Below are 14285 nucleotides of genomic sequence, written 5' to 3' on the forward strand. Positions count from 1 at the left end.
GGCCCTCTCCCCCTGGACTTGCCCCTGGGCCTGCAGAACTGCCCAGGCTGACAGGAAATCAGGGCTGCATAACCAGGAGAGTCAGAAGGACCTGGGCTTGCTGTGATCACTCTACTCCTGATGCTAGTCCTCCAAGGCCAGATTCCTGACCATTCCCACCGTGGCCAGTACCAGGGGGGCAGCTGTGTGATCATGAACAGGCCAGGCCCCAGCCTGTGAACCTGGGACTTCCTGCCTGTCTGCCTCGAGGCAGGCCCTTGCCACCCCTGCTGCCTCAACGCCTGGCTGGGTTGAACCCTTGGGCTTGGAAACCTTAAAGGGCCTTGAAGGGACAAGGGTCACTGTATAGAAGCTTTTCTTAGGAAAACTTATGGGTGCTGCTCATAGAATATTGAGAAGGGGCGTGGCTTAGAAATCCTTCCGGGGTGTTGAAGGCATTTGTCCATGGTGGGGGCACTGCAGTCTCCCTTTCTTTTCACAGTGTGAGTTCTGTTCTTTCCATTGACTGTTTTCCACTACCCAACTTGGGTTCTATTTCAGATTGATTAATCAATGGTGACCTCGTCCTCAGTATCTAGGACAGAACTGCATTTATTCTCTGTAAATATTTGTTCCTGATGGTTGTGTGCCCCACGTCTTCACCTGTGTGTTTGCGGATGTGACTGTGTGAGTGGGGAAGAATGTCAAGTGCATCACTAGGATCATGTGGATTTAACTTGAATAATAGGCATATAATTCCTGCACGTTTTTATGACCCTGATGGTTAAAGCTGTGAGTGATTTGATGTTGACTCTTGGTTAGATTCATATAGAAATCCATTAACTATTTTATAATGACCGCTTTCTGGTTTATTTTGCAGCAGTATTTTTAAAGATGTGGATAGGACTGTACATGCATTTCCACCCAGAATCACAGGATCTTGGTTGTCTAGAGGAAGCGTCTTTCCTGACCTTGTCTATGCTTCTGTACTGTGTCCTTAGCCTTCAAACTCAGCCTTCTCTTAGCAGGTTCCTGTATCTTTGTAGGGCCCAACGCACATCCTGCTGTGTGGAGAAGGTCAGGTGATGCTGCCATGTTGTAGTTCCAGAGAATCCCTCAGAGCAGGGCTCACAATGGAGCTTAATAGATATTAGTGAATTAAATGGAAATCCTATGGAACTGATTGAATGTTTTTTTTAATTTTTTTTAAATATTATTTTTTTTAGTTATAGTTGAACACAATATCTTTATTTTATTTATTTATTTTTATGTGGTGCTAAGGATCGAACCCAGAGCCTCACACGTGCTAGGCAAGCGCTCTACCACTAAGGCACAGCCCCAGCCCCTTATGTTTATTTTGTTTCATCTTTTTTTATTTGTTCTTCAAGTTTTAGAATAAATTCTTTGGAATATCAACTGAGAATGCCAAGTGACATATGGTCCACACTAGTAAATGTTACTGACTTTAAGCATTCCACATTTTTGTTTATTTATTTAAACAAATGGGGACTTCAGCCAAATGTTTTATGTCAAGGATGACAACATTTAAATCAACTTTTTTGTTGTTGAACTATCATCTCTGCAGGAAAAAAAAAGATACATTAAAAGTCTATAGTAAATGTCCTGCTTAATTTTCTAAATAAAAATAAATTTGTTGCTGTTAGCATTGTATTTACAGTGCCTGACTACATGAAATCATATTTGATTAATAAATAACATGTTTAAACTCACTCACCAAAGGGTTTGGAATGGAGCTCAGTGGTAGAGCCCTTGCCTAGCATATGTGAGACCCTGCTCTCCACCCCAGCAATGCCAACAAAAGAAAATAAAGGAAAAAAAGAATGAAATTATTTGTTGGGGATAATTTTGAAAGTGAAGCCTATTATTGTACATATATATATATGCTGTCCAAATAAACATGATAAATGAAAAAGAAAAAGGAAAGTGAAGCCAATTAAAATTGCTAATGGATTCGATGTGATCTATGAAAGAAAGGGGAATAAAAGATTAATACAAGGCTTTTGAAGCATGTAACTGGAGGGAAAGATTCTGTTTACTGAGCTTTGGAGGAGTTGAAGAACAGCTATGTTATATTTTGTTGTTTATTAGTTATATGAAATTGCCAATTGTGCACATTTTTAGGGCCCAAGGAAGAGAAATAGATGTGGCATATAAATCTGGAAGCCATCAGGATGCAGATAATAAGTAAGCCATCTTAAAAAAAAAATCTGAAGAATAACTTACAGCTAGAAGAAGACGAGGTTGTGGATTGAAACCTGATGTGTGCCAGTTCTTGGAACATTTGAGAAAAAATTAGCAAAGGAAACTGAGAAAGCCAGAAAACAGAACTGGCGATGAGGTGCAGGGAACATCAAGTTCTGACAACCATTTCTGCTGAGAAGACAAGGGAGGGAAAGACCAGGCTGCAGAGAGGCAGCTTTAGACAGTGCTGTGAGCCGGGAGCCTGGCGGAGGTGGGGTTGTGCCAGGGTCTGCATTATTTAAGAATGCATAGTTAGGAGATCATCGAAGACAGAGGGGTTGCCCAAAGGTGTAGATGTGTGTTAGGCAAAATAGTGAGGTGAAGGGATGTTCTCTTGTTTGCTTCTGAATTTTCAGTAAAATGCATTGCTAGCTGAGAGTGAGGGGAAGTGTGGGCCAGGGGCCCAGGGAAGGTGTGCAGCAGGTGTTCATGCACAAGGAACAGCAGCGGAGAGGAAGGAGGGGGTCCCTTGGTGTTGCCATGATTGTGAGAACAGGCAGAATGGGTTGATCTTCCCCTGGCTGAGAGCGCCTGTGAGGGGCTGGGCTAAGAGACAGTTCAGGTATCAAGATGGTGCCAGGGAATGGTGGGAGTAAGGAGAAGGGGCAAACAGGTTAGAGTGCCCAGGAGCAAAGGACTCAAATGACACAGCATGGAGTCTAATTGGGGAAAGAAAAGACTGAGCTCATGAGGATGGTGTGATACAGAAAAATAAGGTTCTCATGGGCTCTAAGATCCTGCTAAGTTTGGAGAATTGTTGGCATGGAGAACCCAAGAAGGATGATCTGAACATATGAGAGGCTTATGAACAGACCTAGAAAATGAGTTGGTGAGTGGAGGGTGGGTAAGGTTGACTGAGATGCGGTGGAGAAACTGGCATTGCAAGAGTGGAGGGCAAGGTCCTGAGTGGAGAGGGCCCTGGAAGGGAATCCCGAGGGGTGTCCAGATGCCAGGTCCCTGGGTATATGTGGGGAGCATCAGTGACCCAGGGGGTACTGTCTGCAGGGAACCTGGGCAGGGGCTCAGGAATCTCTAGGTGAGAGCAGTGTGGAGGGCAGGAGGGACAGTGGGAGGACTGTGGAGAAGTGGGAGGAGGAGGGCTGGCAGGGGCCATGGAAATCCCCACTTGGGGCCACTGGTGCTCTGGATGCATCAACTGTAAAGGCTGCAGGAGAACCAGAACTTGGCAACAGTGTGTTCCAGTTTGTGCAACAAAATAAGAGACTTTCAGGGTAGACTTGAGGTTCGAGATTAAAGATATTTCACTTTTGACCAACTGTGATTTCTGAAAGAAAAAATGGAAATATTCAGAAGGCAGAAGGAGACTAATGGGAGACCGAGGGTGCATGCAGAGCCGTGAGCATGTGTCAGCCCAGGACACGCAGGGTGTCCTATTCCTGAGCTTCTCATGGGTGTGGGTAGGAAGAAGATGGAGACCTAATTTCTGTTAACTGTAAAATGTGGCTGAGGGCTCAAGGGAACCCAGTCAGCATATGTAGAAGGGACAAAGTGAGGTGAGAGGAAACAAGGGTCCTGGAACACAGGGGCAAGGGGCAGTGTGCTGGTTCCCTGCTGCCCCGAAATCAGCAGGATTGCGGGGGCAGGGAGAATCACTGAAGGGTTTTAATTAACAAAGAGAATCATATTTGCATTTTAAAATGATACATTGCTCATTGCACACACTATACACATTTTCTCCACCTTCTAGTTTTTATTTTCTTATATTTGAATTACTAGAAAAATTGTAAATGTAAGATTCCTATGTGTAACTCTGTTAGGATAACCCAGATGTGTGAGCACCTCCTACTCAGATACTCTCAGTAGTTACCTCTTTATTATCTGGAAATCAAACCCTCCCTCTTGACCTTTGACCTCAGATTTCTAGATACTATAACTGTGGGAAAATAAAGTCGTCATTTAAGTCACAAAGCTGGTGGTAATTTGTTATGGCCGTCCTGGCAAACTCATACACACTTCTCCTCCATCCTGTCTTCTCTACTTCCTCTTTTTATGATTCCTTTTATTCAGATGTTACAACTCTTGAATTAATCCTCAAGTTTTCTTATCTTTTTCCTGTTATTTTTCATTTAGCTTTCTTTTCTGCTCTGCCTGTATTTGCGATAATGTGATACTTCTGTACTTTTACCTCCCAGCATTTCCATTGAATTTTTTTACTTATGCTACCTTATATTCCATATGTTTATTTTCCAAGGCATTTTTTTCTGGTTCTCTATTCTATATTTGAAGCAAAGGTGGGGCAGTTCTGGAGATTGAACCCGTGCTCCATGTAGATGTGTGTTAGGCAAAATGCTAAGCACTTGCTCTACCTTTGGGCTACACCTCCAGCCTCCCGTTTTCTGTTTAGTTTGTCCTTATATCATTGATACCAGTTTTCCTTTTCTGGTAATTAACATACCAATTATATATTTTTAAAACTTTTTTCTGCTTCATGACTTATCTTTCCTTCCAATTTCTGCCTTTTGCACACCAATCTGTTTTCATACTGGAAATTTTCCTCAATTGTCAAGTAACTATTTCTGTTTGGACTAAATAGTAATTCGCAAAAACAAACAGAGGATTATTATACTAACCAGTGAACTTTGCGTTACATTATGGTAAGCAATGTTCAAGCTGGTTAGATCAACAAATATTAATTTTTGGCTTTGTCTTGAGTTGTTCATATATTTTAGAGAAATAAATTGTTAGTATTTTGCTGAAACATGCATACCTGTTGCCAATGTATTTAGAACCAAGAAGTACAACTTTGGGTTCAATCTGTAAATTTTTGGATTTTTGTGTTATTGTTGTTACCTGTCTTCCATGGGTCTGCTGTTACCCATATGGGTGATCACTTAATTTAATTTATTCTGAAATTTAAAATACAGGTTCCCATAAATTTAGATCTTTACATCAACTCTATGTTTTAATCCCTCCTCCAACCATTGAGTTTTACAACTTCTTGTGACTTAAACTTCCGAGTCTCTCTGGCTTTCTGTGGCCAGGTTTCCTTGTTTCTCATGGACATAGGCTACTCTGCTTTTTCAAATATTTCTATATTCCAAAATCTCCGAGAGCCCTTTTTTTTCCATTTTCGTTCTCTTTTCCTGAAAGATTTAGGTAATGCAATTCGTTCATTGTCTTATGAGGGTTATTCCTTGATAAGCAGAGAAGTACATATGTGTTCAACACTCTGTGTTTAGGCAGAAGTGGTCACAGCTTCTTAGAAAGAGGTCATCAACCCTTCTAACCCAATATTGCAAGGTAGCAGCGTAATAAAGTGTACTAAAATTAACTTATTAAATTTACGTTCAGGCCAAGTCAAACATTTAATTTCACCCCCTTTTTTTCTCTAGATCTTGATATATGAAAATTTTCAAATTGAAATGACAATCTTATTCATTATAACTAAAATTTCTCTTCAACATTTCAGTTAGTCTATAACATGGAGAACTCATGCCATTTCAGAAAGTTAAATTTTAACACTAAAAAAGTCTGTGTCAATGCTAAACTTTCAGGGAAATACAGAATATAAATATTTATTATGTATTTGTCAATTCTATAAAATTATTCGGAAAAATTCATTGAAGACTCTTTAAAGTCACACATCTAAAACTAAAAGATACATACTTGTCCTTTAGCAGATAAGTTTATGTAGTCACTCAATATAGGAGGCTAATTTATGAGAACAAGTAAGAAATAGATTGAATGATGCAATGGCTTTTGTGGAATTTATAAGTCTAGTAGACATGGTAAATTTGTAACTTTATAATTTGAAAAGTTTGTGTTTAGTTTTAAGCACAATGTAAACAGACTATATAATATGGCAAGTAATTAAAAGAAAAAAAAAGACAATTTGTTCAGCACTCTACTTCCAAAATACAGTGGCACAGGTTAGGGACAGATGAAGAAGCTAATCGAATTGTTCTTCAGTTGGATGGGTTGATGCAAGACAGTTGCTGGATGGTGGCAAAGACGGTGTAACGTAGAAATCACCAATAGACATTGTTCATCTTGTAGAGAGGATATTTGCCTTCATATGATCTTAGGAGGCAGAATTCTGAATCCTGTAGAGTGCCTGTGGAATTTGGGAACAGATGTGAGCACACATTAGGAGCTGCTAATGTCACATGGAAACAAGTGACGTGCACTGACATGGAAGGTGCTCAGGTGTGTAAGGGCACACCAGGAGGCCGTGCAGCACCTCCCTGAGCACCCCCACACAGCACCTCATAGCTCTGCTCACACATCTGTCTTGTGCCACTCCTGAGGATTTGCCTCTCATTGTCACTGCATCAACCTTAATTTCTAGAACATTCTGGAGGAAAAACAAGTAGAATCAATCTATTAAATGCTAACTGTTTCCAGATTTTATGATCACCCTATACATTCCCATTTTGCATATAAAAAATTGGAAAATTGTGTGAGATAATGGGGGAAACTCTGGCTCTGAAGGTTGCAATGATGGGGTTGGATCTGGGCTGCAATTCCTATCTTCCTCCTCAGCTCCAAGTTCTTCATCTATAAAATAAGGTTGGTGGGAGGGTAGAATCAGATAGTGCATGCCATTTGACTCCTCTTGACAACAAAATACTTTGATATTTGTTATTAAAATTTAAGAGTATTTTATTCAAATAATTATTTTACCTCTAATGAAAACTAGAGCATGTGAAAAGATTTCTGACAGCTGAAAATACAAGCCTACTGTGATTTGAACAATCGAAGCAAAGATTCCTTCTGTAGACATGGGGCTGGGACACACTAGAAAGGAATGGGATGGAGCCTCTGGGAGTGACAATGCATTCTGCATTTTGACAGGGAGAGAGTCTGGAGTTCCTAGGTGTGTACAATTTTCAGAACTCAATGGATGACATAAAATTTGTGCATTCCATTGTATGTAAACTTGATCTCAAAGACAGTAAGGACAAAAATAAATCCTGTCTTCTGGTTAGTGAAACACACACCAGAAGGTGGGGAGATGAGATGACCGATGTGTGCAACTTTGAAATGTACCAAACCTGCGATGGATTGGTGCATAAAATATGATAGTGAAGAGAGGCTGAGGAAACAGGCACAGAAAAAATAGTTTATTGTCAAATTTAGGTGGCAAGTATATACCCACGGGTATTCTCTGTAAAATTTTTTCAACTCCTTTGTTTGAATATGATCCTATGAAAATTCTAGAAAAGGAAAGACAAAAATCTGAAAATAAAAATGGGACCTTTCACAGAAGGTACCCCTTCACCAAACTCTCCCTTAAGGGCTCACGTGTTGACCTTGATGTCTCCAATTGTAAATCAGACAGAAGAGCTACTGCTGGTAAGTCTCCCTCCAAAAAGCTGGAGAAGAACCTAGAGAGAGGAAATAGCCAAAGAGCAGGAGTCAGCCGAAAAGAAGAATGACATCATGGCATGTGTCAGGGAGTGGATGGATTGAAGGTCAACACCCTGAGTGACATTAGCCAGTCCCCAAAGTCAAGGTGGAGGAATGTTTTCTCTGATGTGCAGAAGCTAATCCAAAATAAGGAGGGAGGGGATAACCAGAAATAAATAGATAATAAGTAAATTAAATTAAATTAAATAGAAGGAAGATCAGTGGAGTAGACAAAGAGGAATGAAGGGAGGGGGAGGGAGGGGGGAGGGAAAGACAGGGTGAGTCTGACCCAACTCTCCTGTGCACATATATGAACACACTTCAGTGGATCTCACCATCATGAAATCCACAAGATACTAGTTAAAATAGTATAAAGATCAGAAGAAGAGAGGGAAGGTAGCAGGGGGAGGAAGGAGGAGAGGAAAAGAGGAAGTGGGGGGGACTCAATTAGAACAAATTATAAGCCATGCTTTCATAATGATGTCAAAATGAATACCTGTGTTATGTAAAGCCCACAAAGAGAACAAAAGAAGTAACTGAAAGTGAAAGCAAGTGAAATCAACTCATTTGAATCTCCAAATAAACAAAGTACCAGCTTCACTGATAAAACAGAAGGTATCATGTGTCACTAAATAGAATAAGAGCTGGAGAAAGTTCACAAGATAGAAAGTAATAGAAAAAAAAACCCCAAATATTGTTTCTAACTCTAAATGTAAAACTACTTATGAAAACGGGAAAGAGCAGAAATGACAACATTAAATAGCAAAGCCAAGAGGAACAATAAAAGAGGAATTAACTGAACAAAAAAAGAACAGTAACCTCAAATATAAACTACAGGAAATTTTTTTCAGAATGTTCTAGTGATGAGTAATTTTGTTACAAATATGTCTCCAAGATATAAAAAGCATAGTTTATTGCCAGGCTTCCTTCATTGAGAAAAAAATGTAAAAAAAAAAAAAAAAATTTGCTCTTGACTACTTGACATGACCAGAGCATGTTAGAAAGGGAAGCATCAGCCCTGGCGCCTTATGAAGTGAAGTGCACAAAATATTACTGACAGCTTGAGAATCTTTATAATAAAAGGTTAAAAAATATCTTAGAAAATAGAATTTCATCTATAGCCTCTTAAGAATTTTATTCAGAAAGGGAGATAAATACATCATTATAAATTAACCTATGTTTGATAAAATTAGCAAGTGTAATTCTCCTCTGACCAGGGTGTAGAGGGCTTATCTACTGGACAAACCATCTGCTCAAGAGGGAAATACACAGGACATCTCAAGGACACCTAAGAGACCCTGCTAAGCCCCAGGCCTGGTGGGGCAAGCCAGCCATTATTTTGAAGACTATTTAGGAACAGTTTGACATCTTTTGACCTCTGGCAAATAAACTCACACATCTACAGCCAACTGACTCTCAACAAAGGTGCCCAGAACACAGGTTGGAGAAACCACAGCCTCTTCAATAAAAGATTCTGGAACACTGAAGACCCATACACAGAAGATGGAGACTGTACAAAAGCCAACTCACAATTGATCACAGATCTAAAGACCTGAAACAACTGGAAGGAAACAGGGAGACATTTCAAGATGTTGGTATAGGCCATGATTTCCTGGATGCTATTTCAAAAACATAGGAAACAGAATCAAAGGACAAGTCAGATGTCATCAAACTGACAAGCTGCACATAGAAGAAAACAATTGACAGAATAGAAACAATTTACAGAATAGGAGAAAACATTTGCCAACTATTCAACTAACACAAGTTCAATATCCACAGTATACAACAAACTAAAAAAAATCCTAACAGATATAAATCAATTAAAAACTGGCCAGATGATCTCAATATACACTTCTCAGAAGGAGAGATATTAATAGCCAACAACTATATGGAAAAAAATGCTGTATATCATGAATGTTCAGGAAATGCAAATCAAAACAACAATGAGATCCTATCTATCCCTACTTACAACGGCTATTATGAAAACATTTTTAAAATACTGTCAAGGATGTGCAGAAAAAAAACTTTTACACACTGTTGGTGGGAATTAAATTACTACAGACATTCTGGGAACAGTATGAAAGTTCTGAAAAAAAAAAACTGCAAACATATCTATTGTGTGGTCCACCTGTCCCACTTGTGGGTATGTTTCCAGTAGTGGATGCTCTCAGCTTGCCAAGGAGCTAACCCAATGCCCTTGTTTACTGCAGCACTCTTCTCAATAGCCAAGATTTGGAGCCAGCCTAGCTGCCCATCAAGAGATGAGTGGATAAAGGAAATGTGGTATAGATAATGCACAATGGGAAATTATTCAGCCATAAAGAGGAATGAAATCTTGTAATTTGTAGAAAAATGGGTGGAACTGGAGGACATTCTGTCAAGTAAAATGAGCCAGACACAGAAGGACAAGTAGCACAAGTTCTGTCTCATATACAAGCTAAAATAAGCCATCCTGAAAGCAGAATAGTAAATACTAGATATTGGGAGAGTTGAGGGAGGATGTGGAAAATGGGAGGTTAGGTTTGATCAGCACATACCGTATGCATATGTGGAAACAGCACACTGAATCCCATTAATATGTACAATTAATACATGTCAATAAAAATATTGAATAATTATTTTGACTAGCAGGTTTTTATTGTAATTTAGTGGGCTGCAGTGTGATATTTCCACATATGCACATAGGGTGAACCGCTATAATCCAACCTCCCTTTATCCGCCCTCCACCACACACACCCTTTCCAACCTCTCTTATTCCAATCACTATTCTACTTCTAGCCCAGCTTTTTACCTTAGGAGAGAGAGCATATTATTCCAGTTCCACCCATTTTACTGTAAATGGCAGGATTTCATTCTTCTTTGGGTTGAATTATTATTACCTATACTGTATTTTCTCCATCCATTCATCTTTCAATGGACACCTATCCTGATACCATATTTCACCTATTGTGATAAATGTCATGATAAACATAGTCAAGTTTTTAATATTCTCTGAAACTTGTGATTACCTCTTCAAAAAGGAGCACATGAGGCCTCTGGTTTATAGCATTAATAGGCAAGTCTATTTAGATTGCATTTATTAGTATATTGTTTCTGTTACATTAATGGTAGCTAATTATTGGTTTCCTATTTATGATATAGTTTGTTTTTTAAGAGTTAAAAATTTAATAAAAATTAATAGAAAAACATCAACAAAATTAATAGTATAGGTGGCACATAGTGATGGTATAATCACAAGGCTTTTGTACAAATTATCAAAGTGTTGAGACATCACTCTGAGCCAAAGGACAAGGTCCAAGGGTGTGTTGTGGATTTAGCAGGACTCAGGCAGAAGCCCCAGGCTTATCTACTGGATAAACCATCCGCTCAAGAAGGAAATGTACAGGACATCTCAGGGACACCTAAGAGACTTTGCTAACCCCCAGGCCTGGTGGAGCAAGCCAGCTATTATTTTGAAGGTTATTTAGGAATGGTTTGGCATGTTTTGACCTCTGACAAATAAACTCACATCTACAGCCAACTGATTCTCAACAAAAGTGCTCAAAACACACATTGGAGAAAGCACAGCATCTTCAATGAAAGATTCTGGAAAACTGAAGACCCATACACAGAAGATGGAGACCATATATCTCACCCGGTACAAAAGTCAACTCACAATTGATCAAAGAACTAAAGACCTGAAACAATTGGAAGGAAACAGGGAAAAGGCAGGCTCTCCCCCACTTCTACAGAGTTAATGGCATCGTGTTCTCTCTAGTTTCATGTCAGGCCATCATGAGGGTGATAGATGGCTTCTGGAAGGCACAGCCAGCTGCCACTTCTCCTCCTGTGCACTCTGAAAGCAAAGAGAGAGATGTTTGCTTTCTTTTCGATTTGTGCTAACATTGGACTAAAATATGGGGCCTATTCATCTGCTTGTTTTGACCTCTAGGTTAATTATGTCTTTCCTGCAAAGTTGTTCGAGCTGGTTATTTTTCCATTACTGTTGATAAAGAAAGGATAGATCCAACTTAGATGGAAAGTTTTCTTTTTATCTGAGTTTATATTTTTATCTTGGCTACGTTTGATCAGGAGTGAATATATGTAGCTAAACAGCTCTATTTTAGAATTTAAAAATGCTCTTGTAAAGAAATATAAAATTCTTTTTAAAATGAAAGTCATAATTTCAATGTTCATTAGAAGTATATTTTCTCTACCATACATTCAGAAATAAAACATACATGAGTAATTATAGAAAGTGACATATTTTACAATAATATTTATTCAATCAAGAGTTTTAGATGAGTGATAATTGTTCCATGCAAAAATTACAACCATTAAATATTTTGGTAATCAATTTATGATAATGCTATACATAAATTATCAGATTAAATTAAATAAAATTCAAATCATCAAATCAAGGAAGGAAACCAATAGAGCAATTAAATAGTGCTATAACTAACCAAGTGGATCTTAAAAGCAAGAAAAATTACATTGGAAGGTTTTGAAATTCTGATTTTTTTTTAAGTGAACATATCAAATTTGTGACTCTGGAACTCTGCTTTAATGGAGACATTTGCAGGCATCATTTGTTTTGGTAGATGACTCTGTAACAATCTGATCAACATAAATGCATCTTCACAGCTCAGCAGACCTCGGGCTTCTCCTGCCCCCGACTCCTACTGTCTGGTGTTTCCCAGCTGATTCGTCCAGCATCTGAACCACCTGTTCCTTCAGAGCATGCTCATGCTGAAACTGATAGGCAAGCCATCTGTTTTGATCAACTGCTCTGCCAGTGCTCAGGTCCTTCATTTGTCCCTTGTCTTGTACAAGGCGAGCTCTTCTGAGCTCAGGTGCTGATGAAGGGCTCTCCTGAGGGCGGTTCCTGTTCCCGATGCTGCAGTGTCTCTGATGGCGCAGACACTCTTTATGTCTTTGGCTTTTATTTTCCCTCAGAGTTTATGACATTCCTTCTTCACAATGTGGAGAAAGCACTACAGCTCACCATCACTCTGCTAGAAATTTGAACAAATCCTTCCTGGACGTGGACAGTTTTGTTTTGCAGACGCTGTTCAGCTCGGCTTCCCACATCACATGTCTTACCATCTTTTTTATTGGTTGGCTTCTTTGGATACATTTATAAGAGTCAAGCACCTAAAAATCATAGATAAAAATCAAGTTTTTCTTTGGTAGTATGCTGCCTTCTGCTGGCAGCTCCCTTCAAATCAAGTGAATATTATATATAATATATCTATATAAAATTATTTATAATATAAAATAAATATTGAACACTGGAAGTAATTTGAAAAATGCTTCTCAAATTGGAGCCCTAGTGGACCATCAAAAATACCTTTAGGAGCTGCAAAGATTTGGCTGAGTGTGTACTGAAGAAACTCCCCCAAAACACAGAGCCTCTGATTCAAGTTTTGGTTTCACAGCAGTGCTCATCAGTGAGAAGGTGGTCATCCAAATGATTCATAATTTACACTTAGGTTTAGGTTATCATAATTATGGAAAAATACTTAAGTAATTTCCCCAGAGTAATTATGTCCCTTAGAATAGATCTATAGATCTCAGTTTAAAAAAAAAAAACTGACCAGCTCCTAAATTATCTTTTTACAGGTGAGAAAATAAAGTCCAAAGGAGTAAGGGGGCTTTGTCAGCATCATCAAGCAATTATGGGCAGAAGTCTTGGCAAAAATATTGTGTGTGCGTGCACCTGAGTGTGCATGTACGTCTGTGTATGTGTGTGCTTGTGTGTATGTATGACATAAATTGTACCCATGTGTTTTTCCTTTGCTTTTGATTTTGAAATAGCATGCTAACTTTTCTTTAAAGGCTGTGGTCACACTGAACCCTCGGGCACTGCTTGGAAAGTGGCAGTGCAGTTAATCACGAAGCTGTGTTTATGCTCTTATATATTTCATTTAAGTATCCACGTACCTGTCAAGCTTGTGAAGCTAAAGATCCATATGCAACAGCAGCATACCCCTTCATTCCTGGAAGCCCTCTGTCCAATGCAGAAGATAGAATGAAACATGGAATAAGCAATAAAAGCTAAGTCAAACATGATGTTGATTAATAATACAGTAGTTCAGAGATTGCTTGATTAAGTACTCAAAATATATGAACTTACAATGCATAGGCAATTTTTAGCTATTGGTTATCCAAAGATGCCAGGAGACAGATATCACTGGATACCTTTTATAACCTGTAATGACTGGCAGTTAGCATTTAAGCAAATCAAGGAGTGACACTGTCTGCCCTGGAGTCCAGATCTGCTTCCAGCAGCCCCACAGAGCAATTTCCCATTTCATAAGCTCCACGGCCTGTGGGCCTCTTCCTCTTCTGGGTGACAATGACTCAGTTTATCTCTCACAGTATGTTCATGGAACATCAAATAAATGCAAAAAGTCCCCTGTCATTTCAGGTAGCATTTTTTTTAATAATTTCTACAAAGTTCTAATTTCTACAAAGTTTATAAAAATAAAAAATCATGAAATATGTATAAGTTTATATAATTGGTTATAACTATTATATGGTAATAGTTTATGTAGTTTATATAATTAATAAACCATATACTGTATGTATGTATATATAATTCATATAAGTAATTTCATGCTTAAAACTTAGGAATTAAAGGCTATATACCTTCTTAATGTTTTCAGAGATAGTTTTGAGGTTTTTATTTCTCA

The sequence above is a fragment of the Ictidomys tridecemlineatus genome, chromosome 3, assembly GCF_052094955.1.
Source record: "Ictidomys tridecemlineatus isolate mIctTri1 chromosome 3, mIctTri1.hap1, whole genome shotgun sequence".
Lineage (NCBI taxonomy): Eukaryota > Metazoa > Chordata > Mammalia > Rodentia > Sciuridae > Ictidomys > Ictidomys tridecemlineatus.